The following is a 15,317-nucleotide window of genomic DNA, read 5'->3' on the forward strand; positions in this document are numbered from 1 at the left end:
CACAGGTCCGCAGCCCTCTCTGGAGGCGCGGGGCCCTGAGCCGGGGAGCGCCCCCGCTGTGGGCATTTTGTGGACCCAGCACAATCGAGACCAGCGGCATAATATCTGACTTTGCCTGCTACTAAAGCAGTGGGGAGCACCCTCAGAAAACCCGGTTCACAAAGAAACTAAAACCGGCTCTTAAAGGGCCCGCGCGCAAACTCACCCGTTTCAGAAAGCAACCTAAAATCACCAGAAAGAAAGGTGTACAGTGCTGTGGTGAAAAGAGACTCATCTAATAGGCCCTGAGTGCATCTCGGTGAGGGGTGAGACCTCTCCAGGGACTGGGACATTGGCAGCGGCCATTGTTGTGGCCTGGTGTGGGTGTGCTGACACAGACGCCATTGGAGTTCTCCCTGAGGCCTGCTAGCCCAGGGTCTGTCCCACCCGCTAGAGCACCGATTTAATCCAGCTCAGCCAGGGCAGGCAGCCCACCCTAGAGACTGGCCCCACCCAACAACAAGCCCTCAGGCAACTTGTGGGCCTGCATAGATTGGTGACTGGATTCTCTGCAGCCTGGCAACTGAGCGGACTTTAGTGGGGCAGGGTGTGCACAAGGAGCGGGTAGAGAGTGTGGGGCGGTGGCGGAGTGTGTGGGGCTCCCGCCGTGGAGAGACTGGGTCCACTTGGGGAGGTCGGGGCGTGCACATGGGGCAGGACTGTGTTGACTGTGTGTGTGGACCTGTGGGCGGCAGGGCTTGTCAACTGCAGAAGACTTGTGCTTCCCAAAGACCCACATAGGGGGTTTGCCCCACCTTCCAAAGCCTGAAACAGTTGGGTGCTCCTGTGCCTGAGGCCAGCCCCACCCAGCTGCAATCCTCAGAGAGCTGACAAGAGACCTAATAGGCTAGAGGCTTACAGCAATTGTAAGGCCCTGAGCCTAACAACCTGCCACGCTGGGGGCCTACTCACTTAAAAGAAATACTGCAACACAAACGTGGTATTAGAACTTGCAGCCAACTGTGCTGGGGCTCCCCACACCTGATAAAGAGACCAAAGGGCCCACAACAACTACAAGCAGCTGAGCATTACAACAGCTGGCCAGGAGCATAACTTGGCCTCCCTGGGTGCCTACAGGGAGAGCAAACAGGCCACAACAGAAGGACACACATAGCCCACATAGGGGTCACCCCTGGAACATTGAGAACTGAGGGAAGCACACTGGAAGCCTCCGAAGGCATCACTTACATAAGGTCACCTATCCAAGAGCAGGAGACATAGCTGACATACCTAATACGTAGACACAAGCACAGGGAAAGAGGCAAAATGAGGAGGTAAAAGAAGACATTCCAAGTAAGGGAACAGGACAAAACCCCACACAAGGAACTAAGTGAAACAGAAATGAGCAACCTACCCAACAGAGAGTTCAAACTAAGAGTGTTAAGGATGCTCACTGATCTGGGGAGAAGAATACATGAACTCAGTGAGAATGTCAACAAAGAAATGGAAGATATAAAAAAGAACCAATCAGAAATGAAGAATACAATACTGGAAATGAAAAATTCATTAGAGGGACTCAAAAGCAGAGTAGAGGATACAGAAGAACGTATCTGTGAGCTGGACGAAAGACTAGAAGAAATTACCCAAGGTGAACAGGTAAAAGAGAAAAGAATTAAAAAGAGTGAGGACAGTCTAAGGGACCTCTGGGACAACATCAAGCGCACTAACATCCGTGTTATAGGTGTCCCGGAAGGAGCAGAGCAAGACAAGGGGGCAGAGAATCTATTTCAAGAAATAATAGATGAAAACTTCCCTAACCTAAGGAAGGAAACAGACATCCAGGTACAGGAAGCACAGAGAGCCCCAAACAAGATAAACCCAAAGAGGCCCACACCAAGACACATCATAATCAAAACGTCCAGAATTAAAGATAAAGAGAGAATCCTAAAAGCCGCAAGAGAATGTCAAGTTACATACAAAGGAAACCCCATAAGGCTATCAGCTGACTTCTCAGCAGAAACCTTACAGGCTAGAAGAGAATGGCACGATATATTTAAAGTGCTAAAAGGAAAAAACTTACAGCCAAGAATACTCTACCCAGCAAGGTTATCATTCAAAATGGAAGGAGAGATCAAAACTGTCCCAGACAAGCAAAAATTAAAGGAGTTTGTCACCAAGAAACCAGTGCTACAAGAAATGTTAAAGGGACTGATTTAAGGGGAAAAGAGAAGACCACAAATAGGAAAAATTATCTATTTCCATGATAAGAACATAATGGATACAAATGCACAAAAAAGAGGTTAGATATGATATCAAAAACATAAAAGGAGGGAGGAGGGGAGTTAAAGAGTACAGCTTTCAGACAGAGGCCAAACTAAAGTGACCATCAATTCTGTACAGAAGAAGAAAGGAACAGAGAAGGACTACTAAAACACTGAGAAAAAAAAAAAAAGTTAAAAAATGGCAGTAAGTACATACTTATCAATAGCTACTTTAAACGTCAATGGACTAAATGCTCCAATTAAACGGCATAGGGTGGCTGACTGGATAAAAAAACAATGCCCATATATATGCTGCATACAAGAGACACACTTCAGACCTAAAGACACTCACAAACTGAAAGTGAAGGGATGGAAAAAGATACTCCACGCAAATGGCAATGAAAAGAAAGCTGGGGTAGCAGTACTCATATCAGACAAAATAGACTTTAAAACAAAAACTGTAAAAAGAGACAAAGAAGGGCATTACATAATGATCAAGGGCACAATCCAACAAGAGGATATAACACTTGCAAATATCTACGCACCCAATGTAGGTGCACCTAAATATATAAAGCAATTATTAACAGACATAAAAACAGAAATAGACAGTAACACAATAATAGTAGGGGACTTGAACACTCCACTTACACCAACGGATAGATCATCCAAACAGAAGATCAATAGGGAAACATTGGCCTTAAACGACACACTAGAACAGATGGACCCGTAGATATATACAGAGCATTCCATCCAAAAACCGAAGAATACACGTTCTTTTCAAATGCACATGGAACATTCTCCAGGATTGATCACATATTAGGCCACAAAACAAGTCTCCATAAATTTAAGAAGATTGAAATAATACCAAGCATCTTTTCTGACCACAACGGTATGAAACTAGAAATCAACTATAGGAAGAAAATCAGAAAAGCCACAAATACGTGGAGATTAAACAAAATGCTACTGAACAACGACTGGGTTAACGAAGAAATCAAAGAAGAAATCAAAAAATACCTGGAGACAAATGAAAATGAAAATACGACATGCCAGAATTTATGGGATACAGCAAAAGCGGTTCTAAGAGGGAAGTTTATAGCGATACAGGCCTATCTCAACAAACAAGAAAAATCTCAAACAAACAATCTAACAATGCACCTAAAGGAACTGGAAAAAGAAGAACAAACAAAGCCCAAAATCAGTAGAAGAAGGGAAATAATAAAAATCAGAGCAGAAATTAATGAAATAGAGACCAAAAAAACAATAGAAAAAATTAATAAAACCAAGAGCTGGTTCTTTGAAAAGATCAACAAAATTGACAAACCTTTAGCTAGACTCACCAAGAAAAAAAGAGAGAAGGCACAAATAAGTAAAATCAGAAATGAAAGAGGAGAGGTTACAACAGACACCTCAGAAATACAAAAGATTATAAGAGAATACTATGAAAAGCTATATGCCAACCAACTCGACAATCTGGAAGAAATGGATAAATTCTTAGAATCATACAACCTTCCAAAACTGGATCAAGAAGAAGTAGAGAATTTGAATAGACCAATCACCAGTAAGGAGATCGAAACAGTAATCACAAACCTCCCCAAAAATAAAAGTCCAGGACCAGACGGCTTCCCTGGTGAATTCTACCAAGCATTCAAAGAAGACTTAATACCTGTCCTTCTCAAACTCTTCCAAAAAATTGAGGAGGGGGGGAAACTCCCTAACTCATTCTACGAAGCTGACATTACCCTGATACCAAAACCAGACAAGGACAACACAAAAAGAAGAAAATTACAGGCCAATATCACTGATGAACATCAATGCAAAAATCCTCAACAAAATACTAGCAAATCACATACAACAATACGTTAAAAAGATTATACACCATGATCAAGTGGGATTTATTCCAGGGATGCAGGGATGGTTTAACGTTCGCAAATCAATCAACGTGATACACCACATTAATAAAATGAAGAATAAAAATCACATGATCATCTCAATAGATGCAGAGAAAGCATTTGACAAGATACAGCATCCATTTATGATAAAAACTCTGAATAAAATGGGTATAGAAGGAAAGTACCTCAACATAATAAAGACCATATATGAGAAACCCACAGCTAATATCATCCTCAATGGTGAAAAACTGAAAGCTATCCCTCTAAGAACAGGAACCAGACAAGGATGCCCACTCTCACCACTCCTATTTAACATAGTACTGGAAGTCCTAGCCAGAGCAATCAGGCAAGAGATAGAAATAAAAGGGATCGAAATTGGAAAGGAAGAAGTGAAACTGTCACTATTTGCAGATGACATGATTTTATATACAGAAAACCCTAAAGAATCCACCAGAAAACTTTTAGAAGTAATAAACGAATATGGTAAAGTTGCAGGATACAAAACCAACATACAAAAATCAGTTGCATTTCTGTACACTAACAACGAAGTAGCAGAAAGAGAAATTAAGAATACCATCCCATTTACAATTGCAACAAAAAGAATAAAATACCTAGGAATAAACTTAACCAAAGAGGTGAAAGATCTGTACACCGAAAACTATAAAACATTTCTCAAAGAAATTGAAGAAGACACAAAGAAATGGAAAGATATTCCATGCTCTTGGATTGGAAGAATTAACATAGTTAAGATGTCCGTACTTCCTAAAGCCATCTATAGATTCAATGCAATCCCTATCAAAGTTCCAACAACATTTTTCACAGAAATAGAACAAAGAATCCTAAAATTTATATGGAACAACAAAAGACCCCGAATAGCTAAAGGAATCCTCAGAAAAAAGAACAAAGCTGGAGGTATCACACTCCCTGATTTCAAAATATACTACAAAGCTATAATAACCAAAACAGCATGGTACTGGCAAAAAACAGACACACAGATCAATGGAATAGAATCGAAAGCCCAGAAATAAACCCACACATCTACGGACAGCTAATGTTTGACAAAGGAGCCAAGAACATACAATGGGGAAAAGAAAGTCTCTTCAACAAACGGTGTTGGGAAAACTGGATAGCCACATGCAAAAAAATGAAAGTAGACCCTTACCTTACACCATACACAAAAATTAACTCCAAATGGATTAAAGACTTGAATGTAAGACCTGAAACTGTGAAACTTCTAGAAGAAAACGTAGGCAGTACGCTCTTCGACATCGGTCTTAGCAACATCTTTTCAAACACCATGTTTGACCGGGCAAGAGAAACAAACTAAAAAGCTTCTGCACAGCAAAGGAAACCATCAACAAAACGAAAAGACAACCTAACAATTGGGAGAAGATATTTGCAAACCATACTTCTGATAAGGGCTTAATCTCCAAAATATATAAAGAACTCATGCATCTCAACAACAAAAAAACTACCAACCCAATTAAAATATGGGTAAAAGACCTGAACAGACATTTCTCCAAAGAAGATATACAGATGGCCAACAGACACATGAAAAGATCTTCAAAATCACTAACTATCAGGGAAATGCAAATCAAAACTACAATGAGATATCACCTCACGCCCGTCAGAATGGCTATAATTAACAAGACAGGAAACAACATGTGTTGGAGAGGATGTGGAGAGAAGGGAACTCTCATACACTGCTGGTGGGAGTGCAAACTGGTGCAGCCACTATGGAAAACAGTATGGAGATTCCTCAGAAAATCAAGGATAGAACTACCATATGATCCAGCTATTCCACTGTTGGGTATTTACCCAAAGAACTTGAAAACACCAATTTGTAAAGGTACATGCACCCCCGTCTTCATTGCAGCGTTATTCACAATAGCCAAGACTTGGAAGCAACCTAAGTGCCCATCAAGGGACGAATGGATACAGAAGATGTGGTATATATACACAATGGAATACTACTCAGCCATAAGAAATGATGAAATCCAGCCATTTGTGACAACATGGATGGACATTGAGGGTATAATGCAAAGTGAAATAAGTCAGAGGGAGAAGGTCAAATACCGTATGATTTCCTTCATTAAGTAGTAGATAATAACAACAATAAACAAACACATAGGGACAGAGATTGGATTGGTGGTTACCAGAGGGGAAGGGGGGAGGGAGGAGGGTGAAAGGGATAAGTCAGTATGTGTGTGTGGTGATGGGTTGTAATTAGTATTTTGGTGGTGAACATGATGTAATCTATGCAGAAATAGAAGTATAATGATGTACACCTGAAATTTTTACAATGTTATAAACCAATGTTACTGCAATAAACAAAAAATTAAATAAATAAATAAATAAATAAAATAAAATCACTACTCTTAGAACTTTTTGAGATTTCTTGAGCCATTGTAATTTCCCAACATGTGTTACTTTGGCCACTCACTCCTTCCCTGTGATTAGCAGGAAAACCTTTAAAACAAAAATGGCCTGTGTGCTTTTGTGGCCCATGCACTAAGAATCCCTGAGTTCATTAGGCACATCCCTGTGCTACTCCTGCCAGAGAGGATGTAGACTGTGTTACAGGAAGTGTCACTCTGTTATACGATATGGTGGGGGTGCAATTCTGTGCCCAGCCAAGAACCTCATCGGAAAGCATCTCTTCTTGCCACAGAGACTAGAGCAACAAAGCAGAGAAAGTTTATTGAGGTTGAGAACAAGCACAAGACAAAGCACCAGATGGAGACAGCACTTCTTAGCCAAGCAAAAAGATGAAGCCACTCCCAGAAAAGCAAAAATAGAATGACCTCAGCATTTTGCAACACATATTGGAGGAAACAAGCCTCTGTAGAAATGAATTGATGAAAATCAGAGTAAACACGAACTTTTTGCAAACAATCACAAAAGTCGAGCCAGAGGCCTTGATACGAGGGTACCATCTACTGGGACTAATCCCAGTAGAATGAGAACAACATGGGACAAATGGAAGAGGGGTGATAGAGTCTTATACAGAAGGCTTGATCTGAACAGGATTATTCCCGTGGTTTATTGGCTGAGAGTTCTGTATTTGTTAACATGCTTTCAGCAGCAAAACAACAATAAAATAGAAAATCCAACCCAAATTAGCTTAAATTATAAGGAAATGCGTTGGTCCACTAAACTGGAAGACCAAACATGGGGTATCTCTACCTCCATTTCTTTGACCTCCTCCAAGTCCTGGCTTCATCATGAGACTGGCAAGGAGATAGCTACAGCAGGTTCCAGCCTCACATCCATACACCACAAAGCTCTAAGAAGAATATAGCTCTTCCTGTGCATCTCTCAGGAGTGAATAAACTTTTCCCAGAATCCTGCAGAAAATGTCCCAAAATTGAGTCACATGCCCACTTCTGACTAAATCACTGCAAATGGGTTGAGATTACCATTATTGCCTTCAACAGTTCAGACCCTGGCCTGGAGCTATAGACAATTCCCCCACAGCATGACTGCTCCCCAATGGTGGAGGGGTATGATGGATGTTGAAGAGATACCATAAAGCCCACCATGGTTTCCCAATAATTCCTTAGTTGAGGAACTAGAAATGATGCTGGACCCCCACATATAGCCTTAAGAGTCTGAAGCTTATCTTTGTGTTAGTTAGGACTTTTGGGTTGCAAGTAACAGAAACACAAGTCAATTAGCTAAATGGAACAATTAGCTAATTTGGGTTGGGTTTTCTATTTTGTTGTTGTTTTGCTGCTTGGTTCTTTGCATCCAAGAAAATGTTAAACTTCCCACCTGAGGGACTATCCAGGGATGCAGCTGGGCCGTGATTGGAACAGGACCGTGAGTGCTGCCAGGACTCTCCCTCCATCACTCACCTCTGTTCCTCTTTGCACATTGATGTCATTCTTTCCCACTCAGGCTGGCTTTTTTCACATAGCAGGAAACTTGGATGCTGACAGCAACCAAGATTTATATCTCACAGCTTCAGCCACTGTAGAGAAACTGAATTCAAGTTCTCTCTGGTCTCAAGTCAAAAATCTTTGGAAAAGCCTTCATTGGCTGAGCTTGAGTTAGATGCGATTCCCTGGACAAATCAACGGAAGCCAGGGGTTGGGAGTCGCCCTGTACTAACACGGGAACTTCTGTTCTAACTGCATAGATGGATGAAGAGGCAGTTGCAAGAAAAGGGGTCCTGGGAGGACAATTCTAAGTGTCCACTACAATAGCTATGCTCAGTTGTATAATAAACTACATAGAGTTCTCATTCCAAGGGGAGGGCTCCTTCATTTGCAAAAATATTTCTTAAAAAGAACCCCACCAGGTATTATTATCGATAATAAACAGACTCTGACAATTGCAGTCAAGATTGGCAAAGCAAAAGAAAAGTGCCTTCTTTCTCACTGGATGAGGGACATTCTTGGCTTGGTTCAAGCACAGGAAAGAAGGAGAGAATCAGAAAGACTGGTTATTTTCCATAATCCTGGGAATTGAAGACTTTGTCTCCCATTAAAAAAGATGGCAGTTGTGAAGTGGAGCAGGAGTTCATGAAAAAGGAAGAAGAGAATACCCAGGAGCTGTGCCAGGTGAACAAGCAGGGCTTACATCTCAGAAGGCAACAGGGCTATGGGTTTCTCTCTTGGTTGGAGTTCTCCCAAAAGCAGATCCTGAATATGATTTGTGTACAAGTACTTTTGGAGTACTTGGAGTACACAAGTGAGGGTGTAGAGAAGTATGCTACAGCGTCTGACAGGATGTGTTAATAAGTGCATTGCTGCTATGGACAACTGGGGACCCTCCGCAAGACTGTGTAGAACACAAGCCAGAATTGCTGGGATTTTCATCCATCAACTCCCATCCGCATCAGTTGAGAGTCACTCCTGGGGGCATTAATTCCCCAGCACTTCCAAGCACAGTATGCTCAACAGGCCAGAGAAAACCTTTAAAAAGAAAGAATCATATGCCTGAGCTAGGAGGTCATTGGCGTGATATGGAAACTGTCCACCCAAGACACAGGTGACCTACAGAGTGGGCCAAGAGGTTATTGCAGGAGGCACTGACAGCATCCACTATAGTCCCCAGAACCCACTCCACAGGCAGACCCCTCAACTTCCACATCTTCAGCCATAATCTCTCCTCTCAGATGTTCCTGGTGTCCATTTTAACTAGATTTCATCTGGATTCAATCAGCAATGGGGGAAGAGTGGCCTCCCCACAGTGTGCATTGGGCCAGCCCTCAGCAGTGGTTTGAGACCCAACACGTCCTGAGTACCTACTGCAGGCCAGGTTCTGTATACATATCATCTTACAGTAATGCTCAAAACAGCCCTATGAGGGGCCAGCCCAGTGGCGTAGTAGTTAATTTTGGCATGCTCTGCTTTGGCAGCCCGGGGTTTACGGGTTCGAATCCAGGCACAGACCTACACACTGCCCATCAAGTCATGCTGTGGCAGCGTCCCACATACAAAATAAAGTAAGATTGGCACAGATGTTAGCTCAGGGACAATCTTCCTCAGCAAAAAAAAGGAAGACTGGCAATGGATGTTAGCTCAGGGCCAATCTTCCTCACCAAAAAAAAAACCAGCCCTATCATGTACACAATATCCCCCCAATTCTGCGTATATGTATATGTATATGTATATACATATGGAAACTGAGACCTGAGAGGGAGGTAATTTGCTCCATCTCAAACAGCTGGAAGTGACACAGCCGTGTCACCATGTGTGGTTAACTCCAAAACCTCACATCCTTTCCTCCTAACAAATGAAGAGAGGCCAGTGCCTCTTCACCTCTCAGGAAGAACATTCCCCTTAGATCAAGAAACCCAAGTTTAAAGAATTCCTGGGAACTTCAGAAAGCCCCAGCCCTCCTGGAGCCTACGGTGAAATAAACCTGATTGTCTGCTAGGATATCTTTCATTAATATTGAAATTGTCCCTGAACCCTGCCTACATATAAACCACTCCTTATTATACATCCACTGAACACAAAGCCCTTCTCATCTCAGGCTGGCTACTTTGCTGCTTTGAGTTTATATGAGGAGGGATTGATGTGGAATAAGCCACAGGGCAGAAACCTACACGTTACCTCCCTCCAGGGGGACACTTTCCAGGGCTGGGGATTACAGGAATTCAGTACCTGTTAAGTGGAGAGACTTTGCGTACAGGAGGAGCAAGTTTTAAAGCGTCCAGATGACATATGTGGCAGTGTTTTCCCGTCTGGGGAGCATGTTGCATAAAAGGAGTGGATAATTTTAGCCAGTTCACTTGCATATGATTTCCCCAGTGAGTCTCTGGAGAAGACTCCTCCTTCCCTCTCCAGGGCAACATGCATTGGGATTATTCTTTCACCTCCTGGAAGATATTGAATCCCACAAAAAGTCCCTTGCCCACCCAAGAAGCTCTTAGCAACTATCACCTTGCTTTCATGTTACACACCTAGACAATAATTCCATTGATTTATAGGCACTTATTGGGTGTCTACACTACTCCCAGTCCTGTGAAAGGATATCAATATGAGCAAGGTCTAGTTGCCCTCAAAGAACCTCAAGTGTTGGAGGATTTGCATTTTTTTGCTGAGTATTAAATTAGACAACAAATGTGCAGATGCTGGCATTGTGCCTGGCACATACAGGTACAAAGTCAATGTTGGTTTCCTTTTCCTTCCCTTAATATTCTTCAAAACACCTTTATGGGAATTGTCTCATTGATTTCTCAGAGCCTCTTCGAATCCATTTTGGAATGAGACAGAATAAAAGCACATAAATAAGTACAGGAATCCTGTGAGTAGAAAGAGGCAGGCATTATTAGCCTCATCTGTACTTGAGGAAATTGCAACCAATTAGGCCACAGAGCAACACAGGGGTGAAGGGCACAGCTGTGGAGCCTGAATTCTGACTGTGCCACATCCCAGCCTAGACCTTGGGCATTCTTAACACTCTGCCTCAGTTTCTTCATCTGTAAAAGGGGATGTGATGGTTAGTTTTATGTGTCAACCAGAGTAGGCTACAGTGGCCAGTTATTAAATCTAACACTAATCTAGGTGTTGCTGTGAAGGAGGATGAAAGAAAGATTAAGCAGATATGGCATAGTGTTGATAATTGTTGAATCTGGGCAATGGAGATTCTAACTTTGTGAATGTTTGAATGTTTTCATAATAAAACGATTTTTATAAAGGCTTGATGGAAAAGGAAATATAAAGGAATTGATAAAATTAATGCCAGATGATCTTTGGATTCATTTCATTCATGCAGCCTTTCCCAGGCGTCTGAGAACCAGCTGCTGAGGGCTTTGTTGGCCATATACCTCTGGACCAACTAAGGGCAGGAATTCCCTGCTAGCAAAGCTGTTGCAACTTTTGCTTTGGAAAATCCTGACTTGTCTTCAACATGCTCTGAATCTAGGCCCAAGACAGCCTCTAGCCTGGGCATATGGAGTCCTCTGCATGGTCTAATCTAGCTCACTAGGTCACTGTATTTTGCATTTGTGCCTGTATTGGTTAGGCTTAACCAAGTGGATTATATAAGATAGTTTATTTCTCACTCACACAAATGCCCATGTAGGTGGTCTAGGACTGGGACAGTAGCTCCGCAATTGCCAGGAACTACTTCTTATTACTCTGTAGTGTCCATCTCATAGTCTATCACTTCATTCACATGCCATTGGCCAGAATCTTGTGTATGATTCTTCCATGGCCCCACTTTGCTGAAAGAGAAGCTTAGAAATGTAATCTTCAGCTGGGCAACCATGTAAAGAGAGAGTGAAAAATGGGCGACAATCAGCAGTTTCCACTACCACGCCCAAGCAATAAAAGGTGTTTATTACCCTCTGGGCATATGTTTCTCCTGGGGACCACTTAGAAAGAGGTGGCAACAATCAGGTTTCCAGGGTCCCCTACAAAAATATTATCTTAATATCACTCCTATTGGCACTCTTTCTGCTGACATCAGAACGTGGGATGCATCCTTGCTCTCATCTCCATCAAGGAAGAGCTTGCTTGAGAATGGACATAACACAGAGGAGAGCAGAGCTAAGAGATGGAGAGACTGCATCCTGCTGATGTCATTAGAACCCCTAGATCTAGCCATGCCAGTAAGTGGAACGTTAAATTATGTGAAACAATAAATATCCCCTTTTTTTCCTTAAAAACAATAACAAAACACTAACTGCTTTGACCTTTGTCACTTAACACGCTACCTGCACAAGTGGAGGAGCCCTGAGGGGAGAGAGCTCCGTGAAGAGTGGAAGACGCAATGGCTCCAGGCGCTGCCGCTGGTCCCAGGGAAGGAGGGAGGGAACTCCAACCTGTGGAGCACCTACTGCACATCCAGCACTGTGGGGCGCTTTCATATCTCATATATTTCATATATATTATCTCATATATATATGTAATATAATATATATTTATCATATACATTATCTCTTAATTCTCATATAGGCCTGAAGTTTATGTCTTCATTCCCATTTTACAGAGAAGGGCCCTTGGAGTAACTTCTCCAAGGTCACACCACTGAGAAGTGACGAGCAGGTATTAAAGCAAGATCCACCCCATCCCTACACTTTCTTTAAATACCTTCCTGGGCCCTCCTCCTTTCTGGCTCCTGCTCCATCTAAGCCCCTCCTCCTGTCCTCTGCACCCTTTGGCTCCTGCTGCTGATTGTCAGCCTTTTTCAAGGTGCCAGGTGCCCAAAGGCAGATGACGCATCACTCCAAGTAGTACTGCTCTTGTAAGGAAAAGACGGTTCTTTGGAAATAAACTGGGAATGCATATCTCTAGGACACCTATGGGGAAGTGCAGCAGCTCAGACACAAGTGATTTCAATTGGTTTCTGGGGCAGAGGTGGGTAATTTTACTCAGGGTAACCCAACCACCACCATCCAGTCATGGCAGCTGAGTGACACAGCCAAGAGCTCCAAACCAGGTTCCAGTGATCTATGCACTGGTTCTAGCTCAGCCCCTGAGTCCCTTAGGCAAGTCAAGGCTCCTCTCTGGGCCCTGGTCTCGTCATCTATGAAGTGCAGGACTGGGTCTAGAGGTGCTGTAAGCTCCTTTCCAACTCATCACACCTTGGGTTCTGTGATCCAAGAGGCCACAAATCTCAGTGCAAGCTTGTGTCATCCTCTAGCAGCAGTCACTAGGCCAGCAGGAGGTGAGGCTTCATTGGGCGAGGTCCTCACCTCTTGGGAGTTCATCATTTATATTCCCAAATAGATGAAGGGCAGAATATAAGAAACTAGGTATATGTAGGGGCTCATTTGTGGTTCCCATCACTATGGAAAATTCCTTAAGCTTCTGCAATCTCCACCTGTGGTGATGTGAACACCCGATCTGGATCTAGGAGAAAACCTGGGTCAAATTGCCCCACTGAGCATACCACTTCTTCCCCAGCCTTTTCTCACCCTCTTGCTGGCACAGGCTGCCTCTTGCCTGACTCAATTTTCTCTACTAATTAAATATCACACTTCCAGCTACAATCACCTAGAGATGATCTCCAGGCAATTTACTAGTGGCAAAAATAAGGTCCTTCCCATTTCCTACTACCCTCATGAGACACTGACCATAAAGCTGGCTAAAACCAATGACAAATAACAGGGTTTCTACGAAGAAGTGTTAATAGAGGCCATGGCACAAGAAGCAGCAATTATGAGACAAAATGAAATACTTAAGAAGAAGTAAATAGACTCCTTCACAGAGAGCAGGGGAAGCAGGTGAGCCCATGACCCACATACCTATGATTCACCACATCCCATGGTCATGATCTTCATTCTAGTATATTTCTCTATTTTATAGGAAATATAATGACCAATTATTTTGTAGGCATTCTTGTAGATGCCACAGTTCTTTTTGGAAAGTGGTAGAGTACAGATTCAAAAGTCAACCAGGATGTTACCAGCTGGTGTCCAATGATGAATGAATAAGGATCCATAGTCAATATGGAAAGTTGGTCAAATGAAAGCATTTCGCATCTGTGAGCCCCCTGCATCTTCAGAATATGTGTGTGGAATAGAAAGGCATGAGTCCTTGCCTCAGTTTAAAAGATGAGGAAACCAAGACCGAAAGAGGATAAATGGCTTGCCTGAGCTCACTCAATCTGTAAGCGACAGAGCTTCTACATCAGACCACGATTCCTCTCGATGTGGTTTCCACTCTGATAGTTTTCAGATTCACTCTCATTGAAACAGAACAGAAAAGGAAGAGGCATCAAGGAGAACAGGAAGCATGACAGCTTTAAAAGACTAGCCACAGTATCAAAACCACTAGATTCCCACAGGACAATAAGTCATGGGCAATCAGCAGATGTGGGAACGTGCCCCCAAGTTCCCAATGGCTACCAATGCTCAACAGATTCAAAACACACAACACAGCTGGCAGGGATAGGGTGGCTGATGGCGGGAGGGAAGAGTAAGCATGCTTGACTTGGAGGATGTGACCTGTCACTCATGGTCAACCACCTCTCCACCCTACTTGGGCCTCAGGCCTTTGGCTGATTTTCTCTTCCACTGAAATGCAGACAACCAAAGGCAGAGTTGAATCCTGGAAGGGAACCCAAACATGCAACTCAACTCTTGCTTTCTAGATGAGAAAATTGGAGTCCTAAAAAAAAAAAGGGTGACTTGCCCAAGGTTACACAGCCACTTGGCAACAAACTCAGGTTTCCTGATTTTCTTTCCATTCCTCTTTCCAAACTGTTCAGCTGCCTACTCTGCCTGGGTGTGACTGAGATAGTCCTGGTGACACAGGACCCCTATCAAGGTGTCCAAGGGAAAACGTGTGGTCCTGAAGATATACAGAGCTTAGAGAGACAGCTCTTTCTAAGGAAAACTCCTTTCCTCCTCAGGATGTGCACCCCCGAGGGGACGAGTTAGGATTAGTTCAAGCATAGTCGCCATGCTTTCCTAGGACCATCACTCCTTTCTGATCCTCATGCTTCTTTTTGAAGCCACTTCATCATATTTGTGACTCTTTCTTCCTTGTGATAAAATCTCAAGACCTCTGAAATCCTTCCCTTCAACTTGACTTCCACAGCACTTCGCTTCCGAATCTGCAAGATAAACCTGAATAGGTCTGAACCTGCAACCTCCAAAAGACTCCCTATCCTCCTTGTAAATTGGAAGGTGCAAACAGATCTTTTAGAGAAGGGAATCCCTTAACTCCACACTCCAGATGTTGCCAAGGCTCAGTTCTGTCTCAGCCAGATATGATTTTCAGAT

This window comes from Diceros bicornis, chromosome 3, assembly GCF_020826845.1.
Source record: "Diceros bicornis minor isolate mBicDic1 chromosome 3, mDicBic1.mat.cur, whole genome shotgun sequence".
In the NCBI taxonomy this organism is placed as follows: domain Eukaryota; kingdom Metazoa; phylum Chordata; class Mammalia; order Perissodactyla; family Rhinocerotidae; genus Diceros; species Diceros bicornis.